At 46.0% G+C, this 12,375-nt stretch overlaps 1 protein-coding gene across 1 annotated transcript in view; it reads right to left on the bottom strand.

The window, feature by feature from the left end:
- Positions 1 to 12,375, bottom strand: part of SH2D2A (SH2 domain containing 2A) — a 333,990-nt gene that overhangs the window by 188,941 nt on the left and 132,674 nt on the right. The gene's annotated exons all lie outside the window — the stretch shown is intronic.

Genomic DNA, 12,375 nt, shown 5'->3' with positions numbered 1-12,375 from the left:
ACCTTTTTTGTACATTTCTTAATCAAGTAATAAAGTTGAAAAGTGATCAAAAACTATCAAATACCTTTGTGGCCAGGCATCTCGTCAGGGGTATAGTAACATTGAAGCAAATGCTAGCCTTGAATTTCAGATGACAATCAAGCAAAAGCTCTACATTTGTGGAAGGATCCTATTCAATCTTTTAGTTTTTGGCTCACTTTTTCATGCAGATACCAAAGTTTTTATTCAGGTGTACCTATGTTGATTTTTGTATAGTGAAGAAAGACTGTGGCCGCCTTACTGTGGATGTCTGGGATTACTGCGTCTTGATACACTGATACTTAAGGCTTCCGTTGGATAATAGCTGCAACACACACACACTTTTCTTGCCTTCCTTGGTCAATCATAGAAGCCCAAATGCCTCAAAAATGTAGTAGATTGCTACCCACAGAGAAACTGTAAAGGCTCAGCAAAGGTACAGGAGATTGGCAGTCCAGCTTTAATGTGACCATCACCAATGAGTATTGGTAGAGAAGTCTATCCCGTGTAAAAAAAGAATAATCTCAGTCTAGATCAGTGGTATTCAAACCTTCTTATTCTGAGACCCCCCTTCAGTAAACATATAGTTGTCTAGCCCCCCTCAGCCCCTTGAGTGATAATAGTGTTGGATATCCCCCCAGACGCCATTCCTGCTCAATTGTTCTAGTGAAAATAGTCACTGTACTCCCTTTTTGAAGAGCCTTGCATCCCCCTGGCCAACCTTCGGGCCCTTCCAGTGGGGGCCAGCCCCACATTTTGAAGACCATTGGTGTAGAGTAATGCATATACAACAGAGAAGTGGGATGTGCACCCACTAGACACCTGACAAATTGTGTAAGCTGCATCTATGTTTGAATAGGTCATTATAAAGATGCTAAATGCATGGACGGACCCTCTGTTAGGGAGAATTCTCTGTTTAGGCTGAATTTCCTAACCTAGTGAGTCCCCCAGCAGCTTTGCTGGATTTCTGGAGTTTTTTTTTTTCCATCCTGCCAAGAGTGAGACTCTTTTCTCCCACTCTTGGACATGAATGTGGTTAATTCCTTTGAATGTCAATGTGTTCCATGGGCTATGGGGTCTTTTACTCCATAGGGTCTCATATGTTTTACTATGTGTGTTACACCGCACCCTCCGTGCCGTAACACTGGGGCGTCCTAGAGGATCCCCACCATAGACTCCATACCCTGGGACTGACTACTGTCTCCCAGGGCATGTAAAGTCACCATTGGCTTTAATAGACCTAAATTTACTAACAGAACTAGTACAAACCATCCTATTGTGGACGTACTGGTAGGGGTAATTCGATTACTCCTGGGTCTGTTATTCGAGGGGGCACTGTCCCGTCCCCCCTCGTCGAGTTTTGGCTGGTGGCAGTGGAAACTACTTGTTATATTCGACCCCGAATATAACTCTGTGGGATTCTTACCATTGTTGGAGGTTAATACTTTTTCTCGTTAGTCTCTAACATACCACCGGTTTATTTGTCTTAAATAAATCTATCGGTTGGTATTTTCTGCCAGAACTCGGTTTTTAAAATGGCGTCTGTGTTCGTCTCTGTAACTCCTAAACCAAAGGTTGAGCCCTTTGTTCCACTTTTGGCGGGCTTCTGCACAGAGGCCCTCCAAAGTGGTGCCATTCTGTCTGGGTACCACAGGGGGTGTGGGAGGGGGTTTAGGCACCCTGGACTGAGTTGCCTTGCCAAGTCAAGTCGCACTCTGGTATGATTGGCCCAAGTGGTGAGCCACCCCGCTCACCACTTAGCGTGTTTTGATTGACAGCTAGGCTGAATGAATGGGGGTTTGCTACATAAAAGCAGGGCTTTTGGGACTGGATCTTCAGAAGTCGCCACAGGACCTAAGAATCCGACGAGGGTAAAGCTGAGCCGACCTGCAACGACGACACCTCCGGTGGAGCCCTGCTGAACCGACTCACCACTTCCCGACGACAGAGGAGATCTCCCCGCCGGAGAGTCTTCTTCCCCTGACTGGTGGGCACAACCAGTCCCCTTTGCTTTTTCTTCGCTTCCAGGTCGCAGTGGTTGAATTGCCCGTGCTGAGCACCCCGGCAACCGGATAGCCACTAGCCCATACCGCAACCAAAAGGTGGTGCCTTGTGACGGAGCACTCCGCGGTTGGTCTCTTCCCTGGTGGTGCAACGATCTTCAACTTTCCTTCGACGACGAGATCATCTCTTCTCTTGGCAAAGCCCCGACTTGCATCCACCACCAGGAACAACTGCCCCCGCCGGAGCTGTCTCTCCACATACAAGGTACCGTGTCTGCCTGGCTTCCCTTGTGACGGTTAGCCTGAGGTGTCTGAATCCTCGCCTTTCCATTGGGTCGTCTCCAAGCTTTCGTAACTTTCTGTTCTGAACTGGTCCAATCTTTCTATAACAATTTGCGACAAAGACTCGAAGTGCATTTCCGCTGTGATACTTTTTGGGACATATCGCCTTGCCTCTCTCCGAGTGGGCCTGGCCTCTGAACTTTGCGATCTACAGTAGACCCTGCCTTAATTGCCTTGCATTTGTTCGTAAAAGTGTTGGTACCGAGTTGATTTCATACCCTGCCTTTTCTCTCCCATCCTAACGAATACTAGAGTGCCATCTAGGTTAAAGCATTCACCTCTGTCTGCAAATAAGCGGTGCCGTTGAACCTAGACTTGTCGAACTATTGTTAGGGGAATTGATTTACTTATAGTAATTGTAATTGAAGTTGTTTGCCGTATTAGTGCCAGAGTGTTTTTCATAAATACCTATATATGTTTACACCCAAGCTCTGTTCCGTGTTTGCTTGTTCTACTGTGTAAATTGCCCTATTTTGTATACTCCACATACTGCCTAACTTTTATTGAGAGAGGTCTGACTGCTCAGCCACAGCTACCAGGTGAATCTGTGTGGTACGGACAGCTACCAAGTGGGTTTACTGCCAACACCTGTAAGCCTAAATCTTTTGCAGTGGTCCCAGAGAGAACTGCACAGGTTTTCCGCTTAACACCCTCTCACATGCTGGTAAACAACAATACGTTCCAGATGCCAGACTTGAAAATCAACCTCAATGTGACCCTGACCCGTTCCCGATATGTTTCTGTATTTTGGAACATACACAATCTACATAGGCAGTGGCTGACATCTAAGTTGGCCTCCACTTCCTGCACACATTAAGTTCCAAGCCACCGTTATGGCCCCTAAATCTCTTAATGGCCACACCCTCAATTCTCTTGCCCAAAGTGAAGATCTTTGAAGAAGGAACTCTTTGATTCTGTTTGTAAAATTCATAAATCTGCTCCTCTGATTCCCAGGTTTTCCAGCAATCCTGTGACTGCTTGGCACATTTTACATCTTCACGCTAAGAAGGCTGTCCGACTGTCCTCATTCTGGACAGCAATTACAGACTGGTTTTGGAATGCTGCACTTGTAGCATAGCTTTCTCTCATGTACGGTACACTGCTGCCTTGAGGCTCATTCTCCTGCTGGAGATATACCTTATGGAAACAGCCCGTCTGCTTCCATCCACGCAGGACTGGCTATTGCCATGGGATTTTCCGCTGAATCCACCCCCTGGAAATGTGTGGTGAGGATTCAGGCAACACATTCAATAAGGTAATACTCAGGAAGAACCCCTGAAATTATCATGACCCAAATAATGTCTTCATTCACTGTTAATAGTTGTATTAAACTCATCTTTTATCCATTATTGTTTTGCCTGTCTAAAAAATAACGTTAAGATCATTGATTGGACCTATAGTGACCCTATCCCACAGAGCAAATATTAGCACAGTAAAGCACTGCACCGTGGCAGGATGTTTGATCATTCACTATATAGAGCGGAAGTCTGTTGTTTTGAGAGAAATGACTGTACCATAAAATAAAACAAGCATTTAGGACACTACATCCTATAGCTACAAAGTATTGATTTGAGCCAACAAACTAGTGTAAACTGTGAAATGTGTGTTAAATATACAAAAGTCAAAAACATCTAATAAATATATAATCTTCTGCCTAAAATGTTTTGAGGGCATATGTTGGTGCCGTATTGTCACATCAAAATATTAAGTTAAGTATTGCGCATGGAATTTATTATTGACCTCCTCTCAGCCAATCAGAAAGTTCGAAATGCAGTCAATAACAACTGCCATTGACTGCTTTTACATTACCTACATTCTGACTTCAGAAGCCGCCAGGGAAACCACAGAAAGTATTTCTCTGCATTCAAGAAACAAACAGCAATGCAATTTACCAGCAAGTTTTTTTTTAAAACAAGACAATCACTCCGATGCAACAGAGTGAAAGCCAAAACAAGAAACAATGCTTTCACTTTTGAAACCACATTTAACTTAATAATATGCTTGTTTTTTCTGTACTCATTATTATCATTATTATTAAAATATCATCCTGTACTTCATCACCACAACTCCAAAAGCTTTACTGAGATTATCACTATGTGGCAATAGCCTTAGAATTTAGGCAGGGTCATTATTGCTTGGGATAATGGTACTTTCCCAATTTATGGCCCTAACCCGGGAACTGGTAATTATTTTGCACTTGTGACTGCTGCCTCCTTCTATAAGACTATGCTCAGTCTGACTTATAAAACTAATAAATGCCAGGATGCTTATCGAGCAGCCCTGCTCATCAATGTCTCATTTTACCTCTCATTACTTGAGAAAACTATTTCAGACAGGGGCTGTTTTGAGTTGGTTTCTGAATGAGAGAAGGTTTGTCTTGGGGAAAGTGTCAACAGGGAGTTCATCTGGTAGCCGGGATATAGGCACCGGAAGTGTCTGCATTGTTTATCCGGAACGTGTTAGGGTTGGTCAGTGGTTTAAGTTATGTTATGTTATGTTACATAGACTTATAAAGCGCAGCATATGCCCAAAGGCATCTTGGCGCTGGAGGGTAACAAGAGTGAGACATATGCTATTAGAAAAAAAGAGTCTTTAAGGCGTGCCTGAAAGCCAGGTGGTTGGTAGTAGCACGAAGAGCCAAAGGAAGTTTGTTCCATGCTTTAGCGGCTGCCACCGAAAAGGCGCGACCGCCAGTTCAGGTATGTTTAAAGTGAGGAACCAGAAGTAGTTATGCAGCCTGTGAGCGCAAGTAGCGAGTGTGAGCATATTGAATGACTTTCTCATGCAGATACTCCGCTCCCACCTTATAAAAGTCACGGTGGACCAGACACATGGATTTAAATAGGATCCGTTGTTCGATAGGGAGCCAGTGCAGTTGTTTCAGGATTGGGTCCATATGAGAGCGTGCCGGAGGTCGTAATATTGCTTGAGCTGCTACATTTTGTAGCATTTGGATACAGTTAAGTAGGTAGTGTGGTTGGCCGTAGTACAGTGAGTTACAATAATCTAAAGTACTAAGAACCAGAACTCCTACCACCGGGGCATGAAGATGACCAGGGATGAAGGGAAGAACCTTTCTCAGCGTCTGCAATTTGAAGTGGCTGGCTTTGCAAACTGCACCCACCTGCTCAGTCTTCGTCAGTGAAGATGAAAACTTAACCCCCAGATTTCTCACCGTGGGAGAAGGTAAAGGGAACGGGCCAAGGGAAGTGGGCCAGAAGTCCGGGGTCTAGTAGCTGAGGGGGCTATTTGTTCTGACCACCAGGACCTCTGTTTTACTGCCATTGAGTTTGAGAGAGTTGGTTGCCATCCAGTCACCCAAGTCTTTAAGGCAATTCCTGAGCCGGGCCTTGGTGTCAGGACGAGTGAGATCCAGACGTACCAGGATCTGGGTGTCATCTGCATATCAGTAGAACCGAAAACCGTGAAATAGAATGAGAAGAAGAAGAGGACAGATGTAGATAGTAAAAACAATAGGAGTTAGGGCAGACCCTTGCCGCCCTCCACAAAACAGTGTAATAGACTCTGACAGAAAGGAGGCAGGAAAACAGATTGAGTGTAACGCTCACCTGACTCCCACGTAGACGCTGACCAGGTCTGAACTGCTGCGGCCTCTTCTAAGGTGATGCGCAGAACTCGGAAGACCGACTGGACAGGACCCCCAAATCTCGCTTGTCTGACTCGCAGGAGAATCCTTCTGCAGATGGAGAAAGGGGATTAACTACCTGCGGAGTAGCGCGTCGGCCTCCCACTTCCCTCTTTCACTCTCCTCAGACCACCTCCGAAATTCCCCGTTAACTCTCACCTTAAGGTTTGAAAGGACGAGCTCTCCATCCTGCTTCTGGTGCAGGGGTGCGATTATATCCAGTTACTTCACTGGTGTTCGGATTGGTGAGGATCCAAGCTTACTTCACTTTCCTGGCAAGGTGCCGTAAGTAAACTGTTGTAAAAGTTCAAGAGTTGGCCTCCTTTTCTATTTGCCTTTATATTCAGTAGACGTCTCTTATCCCTTTCATCACAGGTGCTGAGTGAAGATTTCGCGTAGAGGAAACAATTCGCCGAAGGCAAACTCAGGTGAGTTTATGATGGGTGGTTCCTTTAATGTCCTTATATTCACCCACTAATGCGTGTGTCTTTTTTCCCCATAGGGGCCGGGGTACGGTACTGCCGAAGAAGCGGTGCCGACCCGAGATGAGGAAAGATTCTCCCAACAATAATCAGGTAAGTCTTATGGCGAAAATCTGGCTTTCCTCAATATGTTCCTTTTGCTCACCTTTTGTTCTTCTCTTCCCCCTTAGGCGCAGGTATGCAGCGGATCGTGCAGATGGTCGCTAAGGAGCACGGAGGTGCCTCGTGAACAGGTGAGTGGAACGCGGCGCTGCAGCAAGCAACGCGATGCGTCTTTAAAATAAATGTCTTCCCTTAGGATCGCCGGCGTGATGACTCCGGACTCCGGGTGGAAGCAGGTAATGTTCTTCTGTTCCCCTTTTCCCTTCTCTTCTTTCCTTTCAGGCGTTCCAGGATGGAGGCGGGCGTGGCTGGAGTCAGGATGCAGGAGCAGACACAGTGAGTGTCCAGCTGCTAGGTGCAGAACAACGCGAAGCGTGAGCTGCTGTCTGGGTGTGGCTTAAATAGCTCCCAAAGTAGTTCCAGGTACGTATTCTTCCCCGGCCACGCCCGAGTGGCAAAATAGTCCCACAGGTAAAATAGTCCCTTTCAGGCCTCAAAGAGGTCTGGATCTGGCAGCACGGTCTGCATCAGGTAAGTTCACATAAACACTCCCTTTATGAACCTGGCGCCTATGGCGCCAGGACTGAGGTCCAAAATTAGCCTGGCGCCAAAGGCACCAGGACAGTGTCCAAAGGGCCCCTACTAGGGGTTGCTGGCCTTTTCCCCGGGAACATGATGTCTGCTTCCGGGGACGCTGGTCCTGGACTGGTTCTCCGGGAGTAGGCATCATGACATTGAGACTGGTCGGTCAAGAAATCTGCGAACCAGCTCAACACCTAACCCCTCAAGTAAGTGCCTAACAGACGGGATATCAGCGTAGAATGATCAACCGTGTCAAACGCGGCTGAGAGGTCAAGTAAAAGCAAGGCTCCCACACCACCCTGTTCGACTAGGCAGGTAAGTTCATCGAATACAGAGTTGAGAACTGATTCGGTGCCTCTCCCAGGGTGGAATCCCGACTGAAATGTGTCAAAGTAACCTGAGGATTCCATGAAAGATGACAAGAGGGGAGAGACCAACGCCTCAAGAGTTTTCATCAGAGACGGGAGAAGGGAGATGGGTCGAAAGTTAGCCAGGACAGCAGGGTCCAAAGAGGGCTTCTTCAGGAGTGGGAGCACCCGAGCGTGTTTCAGGGACCTCGGTATCAGCCCCTCTTGAAAAGATACATTAATAGCCGTTGTAATCTCAGTGATGATATCAGTGGAGATAGCTTCAAGCGCATCTAAGGGGATGGCATCTGCAGGAGAGGCTGACTTGAGGCCATGGATAGCTTTCAGAATATCCTGCTCAGAGACCTCGGGAAAAGAGGCCCATGACACACTAGAAATAGGAAGATCAGGGAAAGATTGCTTATTAGCAATGACATCCAAGTTAGCTTTGATGTCCTCACATATAGCTACAATTTTGGAATGGAAAAAGGAGGAGAGAGATTCACACAGAGCTTGTGAGGGCTCAATCGAAGGGCCTGACTTGGTCGGAGTGGAGAGAGACTGCACTAACTCAAAAAGCGCCTTAGGCTTATTGACAGCATCCTCAATCTTACTGCCAAAATAGATTATTTTTGCGGCTAAAATAGCTTTTTGGTTAGTTATTAGAGCGCAGCGAAAAACTGCTCTAGTATTGTTCGTGTAACTGGCCCTCCACTTATGTTCAGCCTGACGACAGCTAAGTTTTAATGCTCTGAGCTCATCGAAAACCAGGGTTCGGACACATGGGCTCTTTCCTTACCGAGCTTGGCTGGCGCTAGCTGGTCAGCTAGGGCTAGAAAGGACGCACTCAGTGTCTGCAGGGTACAAGAATTCTGCGGGGCGTAGTGGGAGAGAAGAGAGGCAGATAGTTTGGGGAGATCCACCTTGCGCCAATTCCTTATCAAAGTGGGCAGTTTAAGGGAGCGCCGGGTGGGGCCTGGAAGAACAACAGTGAAATAAATCAAAGTGGCTCGCTCCCAAACCAGGGCCGAGCACGGCAGTCTCCTAAAAGTCCATATGAATCAGGGCCCCCCCCCTGCAGTCCTTCATGACCAATTCCTCTGTTACACATGTCTATCCTGACTTACCTCTCTCCAGTGACAGCAACACCTACCTTCCGTAGTTCTGAGCACTCGCTCCCTCTTTGTTTCCTCTGCCCACAGTTATGTAACAGGAGAGGCAGGGTGCACAGAGGGTGATTAGAGTGCCATTATTGCAGCAGTGCTACCCAGCTGTCAAACAGCGTCTGAATGTATGCAGCGGGGATTGCACACTGCTCTATTAAACGTGCTCTTATCGTCTGCTGTGCACCCTCCTGTGTGTGTTACAACGCTGCAGGCAGAGGAAACAAAGAACTGGGGAGCGGGTACTCACCAGCTCAACTGTTCTAATGCACGCCTGAACGGGCAGAATGGTTACTTTTCCTGAGACTCGAAGAGGAGACACGTTCTGGAACAATGTGAATGGTTTTATTCCCTAATAATCTTGCCCCTGAACATACATTTACATTTGAAAACAATTTTGCTCTTTGCGTTTTGGGAAAAAAGGCGTTTAGCAATACAGGGCACACGGCCTGCGGCTTCTGCATGCCAGGAAAGGCATTTGCCAAAAAGAGATGGCACAGTGGCCAAGGGAACAGATGAGGAGAAAAGGCCAAGCAAATGATAATGAGTGCAGAAAAAGAAGTGCTTCAAATCAATGTATTGTAAGTCAGAAAGGGTTTCAAATGGGAGAGACCCGTGTTCAGACATGTCTGTTCTACAGAGAGGAGAAAGAAACTGAGGATCAGGGTCCCTGCGGGGCATTGCAGCCAGTGGTCGAAGTGTACGAAAAGAACTATGCTCCCTACTGGTCTGCACCGCTCCCCAGAAACCCCATCGGCACGCCCCCTCCCACACACAATACAAACCCTAAAACACATGTGCCTGCTGTTTAGGAGAATGTTCAGTGCCGTGCACTGAAGTGCATTTCTCAACTTCTCCCTACACTTTCATTTTTAAAACGAAACCATTCCAGAACAGTTTCTTTTTAAAATAAAAGTATAGGAACCGTAAAACTTAATTAAAAGAAGTAGAGGAGGACTGCTCCCGACCTCTCCGCCAGATTCGATCACTGACAGGGCTCTGGCGCACCCTACGACCCTTAAAGTGGTATTGTCCCTTTATTAAACTGTGTTTTTTGTTAATCTACCTGTATTTCTTTCCTTTCAGAGTTTCCTTTTTCAAGGGGAAGAATTACAAAGGTGTTAAGACAGCCCAGCTGCTTTCCTAAAATAGAATGTTCCATCTTTGAGAAATGTCAAAAGGCCTGAATTCCATCGCTGTTGCAGCCTGTGAGGGAGCATTTGGCTAGTAGCCTCCCTCTCATGCAGAGATGTTTCTGTCAGAAAGGACTCAATGGTGCAGCCCTTAGATGGCCGTTACTGTTTATGGTAAAAATGTTCATATCTGAGGTACACATTTCTTCCAATAAAGCAAAGGATGGGTGTCCCCTTCATCGCTTGACAGAGGGGAGGCTACAAACAGTATTCAGACAGGGGTCCTGTCAAGCGGAACAATGCAAGTTAGTACATGAGGAAAAAACAGACTATAATGGAAAAAACACCCAAAATAGACACAACAGATCAGCCCAAAAAAGACCATCGTTTTTTAAATAAAAATAGAAATTGTTTTCATTTTATTATTATTGTTTGTTTGTTTGTTTATTTATTTGATAATGCGCACCAAGCCCAAGGTAAGCTGGGCGCAGTGGTACAAGAATACTCGAAGCTTAGTTACAGTGTAACATAGTTGGTACGTGCATAGATTGCATAGATTACATAGATTACGTAGATTACATTACAGTATGGGAGACAGGTACAATGCAGGATTAGTGACAGCCATTCTTAAAGATAGCATATACTACAGAAAATGAAGTGAAACACCAGATGGGTGGCCGATAGTTGCACTTGGGAGAGCAAGAAAGTGTGTCATAAGAGTTTGAGTTGTGCAAGTCAGGAAAGAGAGATGTTATAGGTCATTCGAGTGAAGCCATTTGAGGGCGTTAATTCTGAAACTGGTGTACGGGAGAGGGCATCTAAGGTCAGTAGGGAGTGAGTTCCATGCTTGTGCAGCTTTGACTGGGAAGCTAGTTCCTCCCGCCATAGCGCGTTTAAATCTGGGAGTGTCAAGCAGGAAAGTATTGGCAGATCTCAGTGGTCTGGTGGCGGTTTTCCTAGTGATTTTTTCCGAAAGGTAGGGAGGTGCTAGTGTGTTGAGACATTTGGAGGTGAGGGATATAGTTTTAAGGAAGATTCTGTCTTTTATTTTTAGCCAGTGGGCCTCTTTCCTAAATTTAGAGATATGCTCTCTATGAGGTATGTTCAGCGCTGCTCTAAGAGCGTTGTTCTGCAATCTTTGAAGTTTGACAGTGACATACTTGTTGGCTCCTGAGTATAGGGCATTACAGTAACCAAGTCGGGACATGATGAGCGCATTTGCCAGGGGAATGCAGCTTCTTTAGACAGGAATGGTCTAGCGGCTCGGATTAATTTGCAAGTGTAGGCAGTAGTAGAGGAGAGAGTGTTGACTTGCTTTTTTAGGTTGAGAGAGGAGTCCAGGTAGAATCCTAACGTTTTAACCTCCGGCAGGACCTTAATGATGTTATTGTCAATGTTAAAGGATTTGTAATTTGGAGTTCGTTTTTTTAGATTAGAATTGGAGCCGAAGAGTAGTATCTCAGTCTTATCGTCATTCAGGCAGAGGCCATGGGTTGCCATCCAAGCCTGAATGAGGGTGTATATTTTGTTCACCATAGCTAGGTCTTCTTCATAGTTGCCCGAAACGGGTATGAGGATCTGGGTGTCATCTGCATAGTTAGTGTAGGTGACACCCAGTCTGTCCAACTTGTCGAATAGTGGTTTAGTGAAAATGTTATACAACGTTGGTGAGACACAGGATCCCTGTGGGACTCCGCAGGAGATTTGGATGGGATCGGCGCAAGAGGAGGTAGAGAAAACTCTCATCATGCGATTGGCTAAAAAGGATTGCACCCAGGCAATGGCTTCTCCTGTGAAGTTGGCAGCGAGTCTTAAGTGGCTGCATAACACTGCGTGGTCCACCAAGTCAAAGGCTGCTGACAAGTCCAACAGAAGTAGCAAGGTGGTTTTGCCATTGTCCTTTAGTTCCTCAATTTTAGTCTTGAGGTCTATCAAAGCTGTTTCAGTGCCATGGAGGGGGCCGAATCCTGATTGTCGAGATCCTAGCAAGTGATTAGTTTCAAGGTAGTCTTGAATTTGTAGATAAGCTACCCTGTCAATAATTTTGAGTAAGAAGGGTACTGTTGTAATGGGTCTATAGTTGGTGGGTAGTGAGGGGTCAAGGGTTTGCTTTTTCAGTAAGGGGAGGGCCCAGGATTCTTTCAGGTTAGTCGGTACCATATTTGATTTGAAGGAGGAATTAATTAGCTTTGAGATGAATGGAGCTAGGTCTCTAGTTGCGTCCTTGATTATTTGCGCTGGGCAACTGTCACCCTTGCAGTTGGAGGGTTTCAAGGAGAGAATGACTTTTTCGGTGTCAATGATAGAGATAGTCTTGAAGCTAAATGGTGGAGTAGTGTTTTACTCCGGAGGCGGTGGTGGTGGTTGGTTATCAGTGAGCAAGGAGTCCTTTTTTTAAAATTATTTTGAGTTGGAGGGAGGAGATTTTATTAGTCAAGGCACTCTGTATATTGGTGCACCATGTCTTGTCCTTAGGGAAAGTGTCAGTTGGTTGTATTGGGTTTTCCATTTCACGGAGGATGGAGAAAAGATCTTTTGTGCTAGATTGGGCCTTTGT

This window comes from Ambystoma mexicanum, chromosome 1p (genome assembly GCF_040938575.1).
Source record: "Ambystoma mexicanum isolate Mex_15411 chromosome 1p, UKY_AmexF1_1, whole genome shotgun sequence".
Classification (NCBI taxonomy): domain Eukaryota; kingdom Metazoa; phylum Chordata; class Amphibia; order Caudata; family Ambystomatidae; genus Ambystoma; species Ambystoma mexicanum.
The sequence above is the reverse complement of the archived record's forward strand: the minus strand, read 5'-3'. Positions and strand labels throughout refer to the sequence as shown.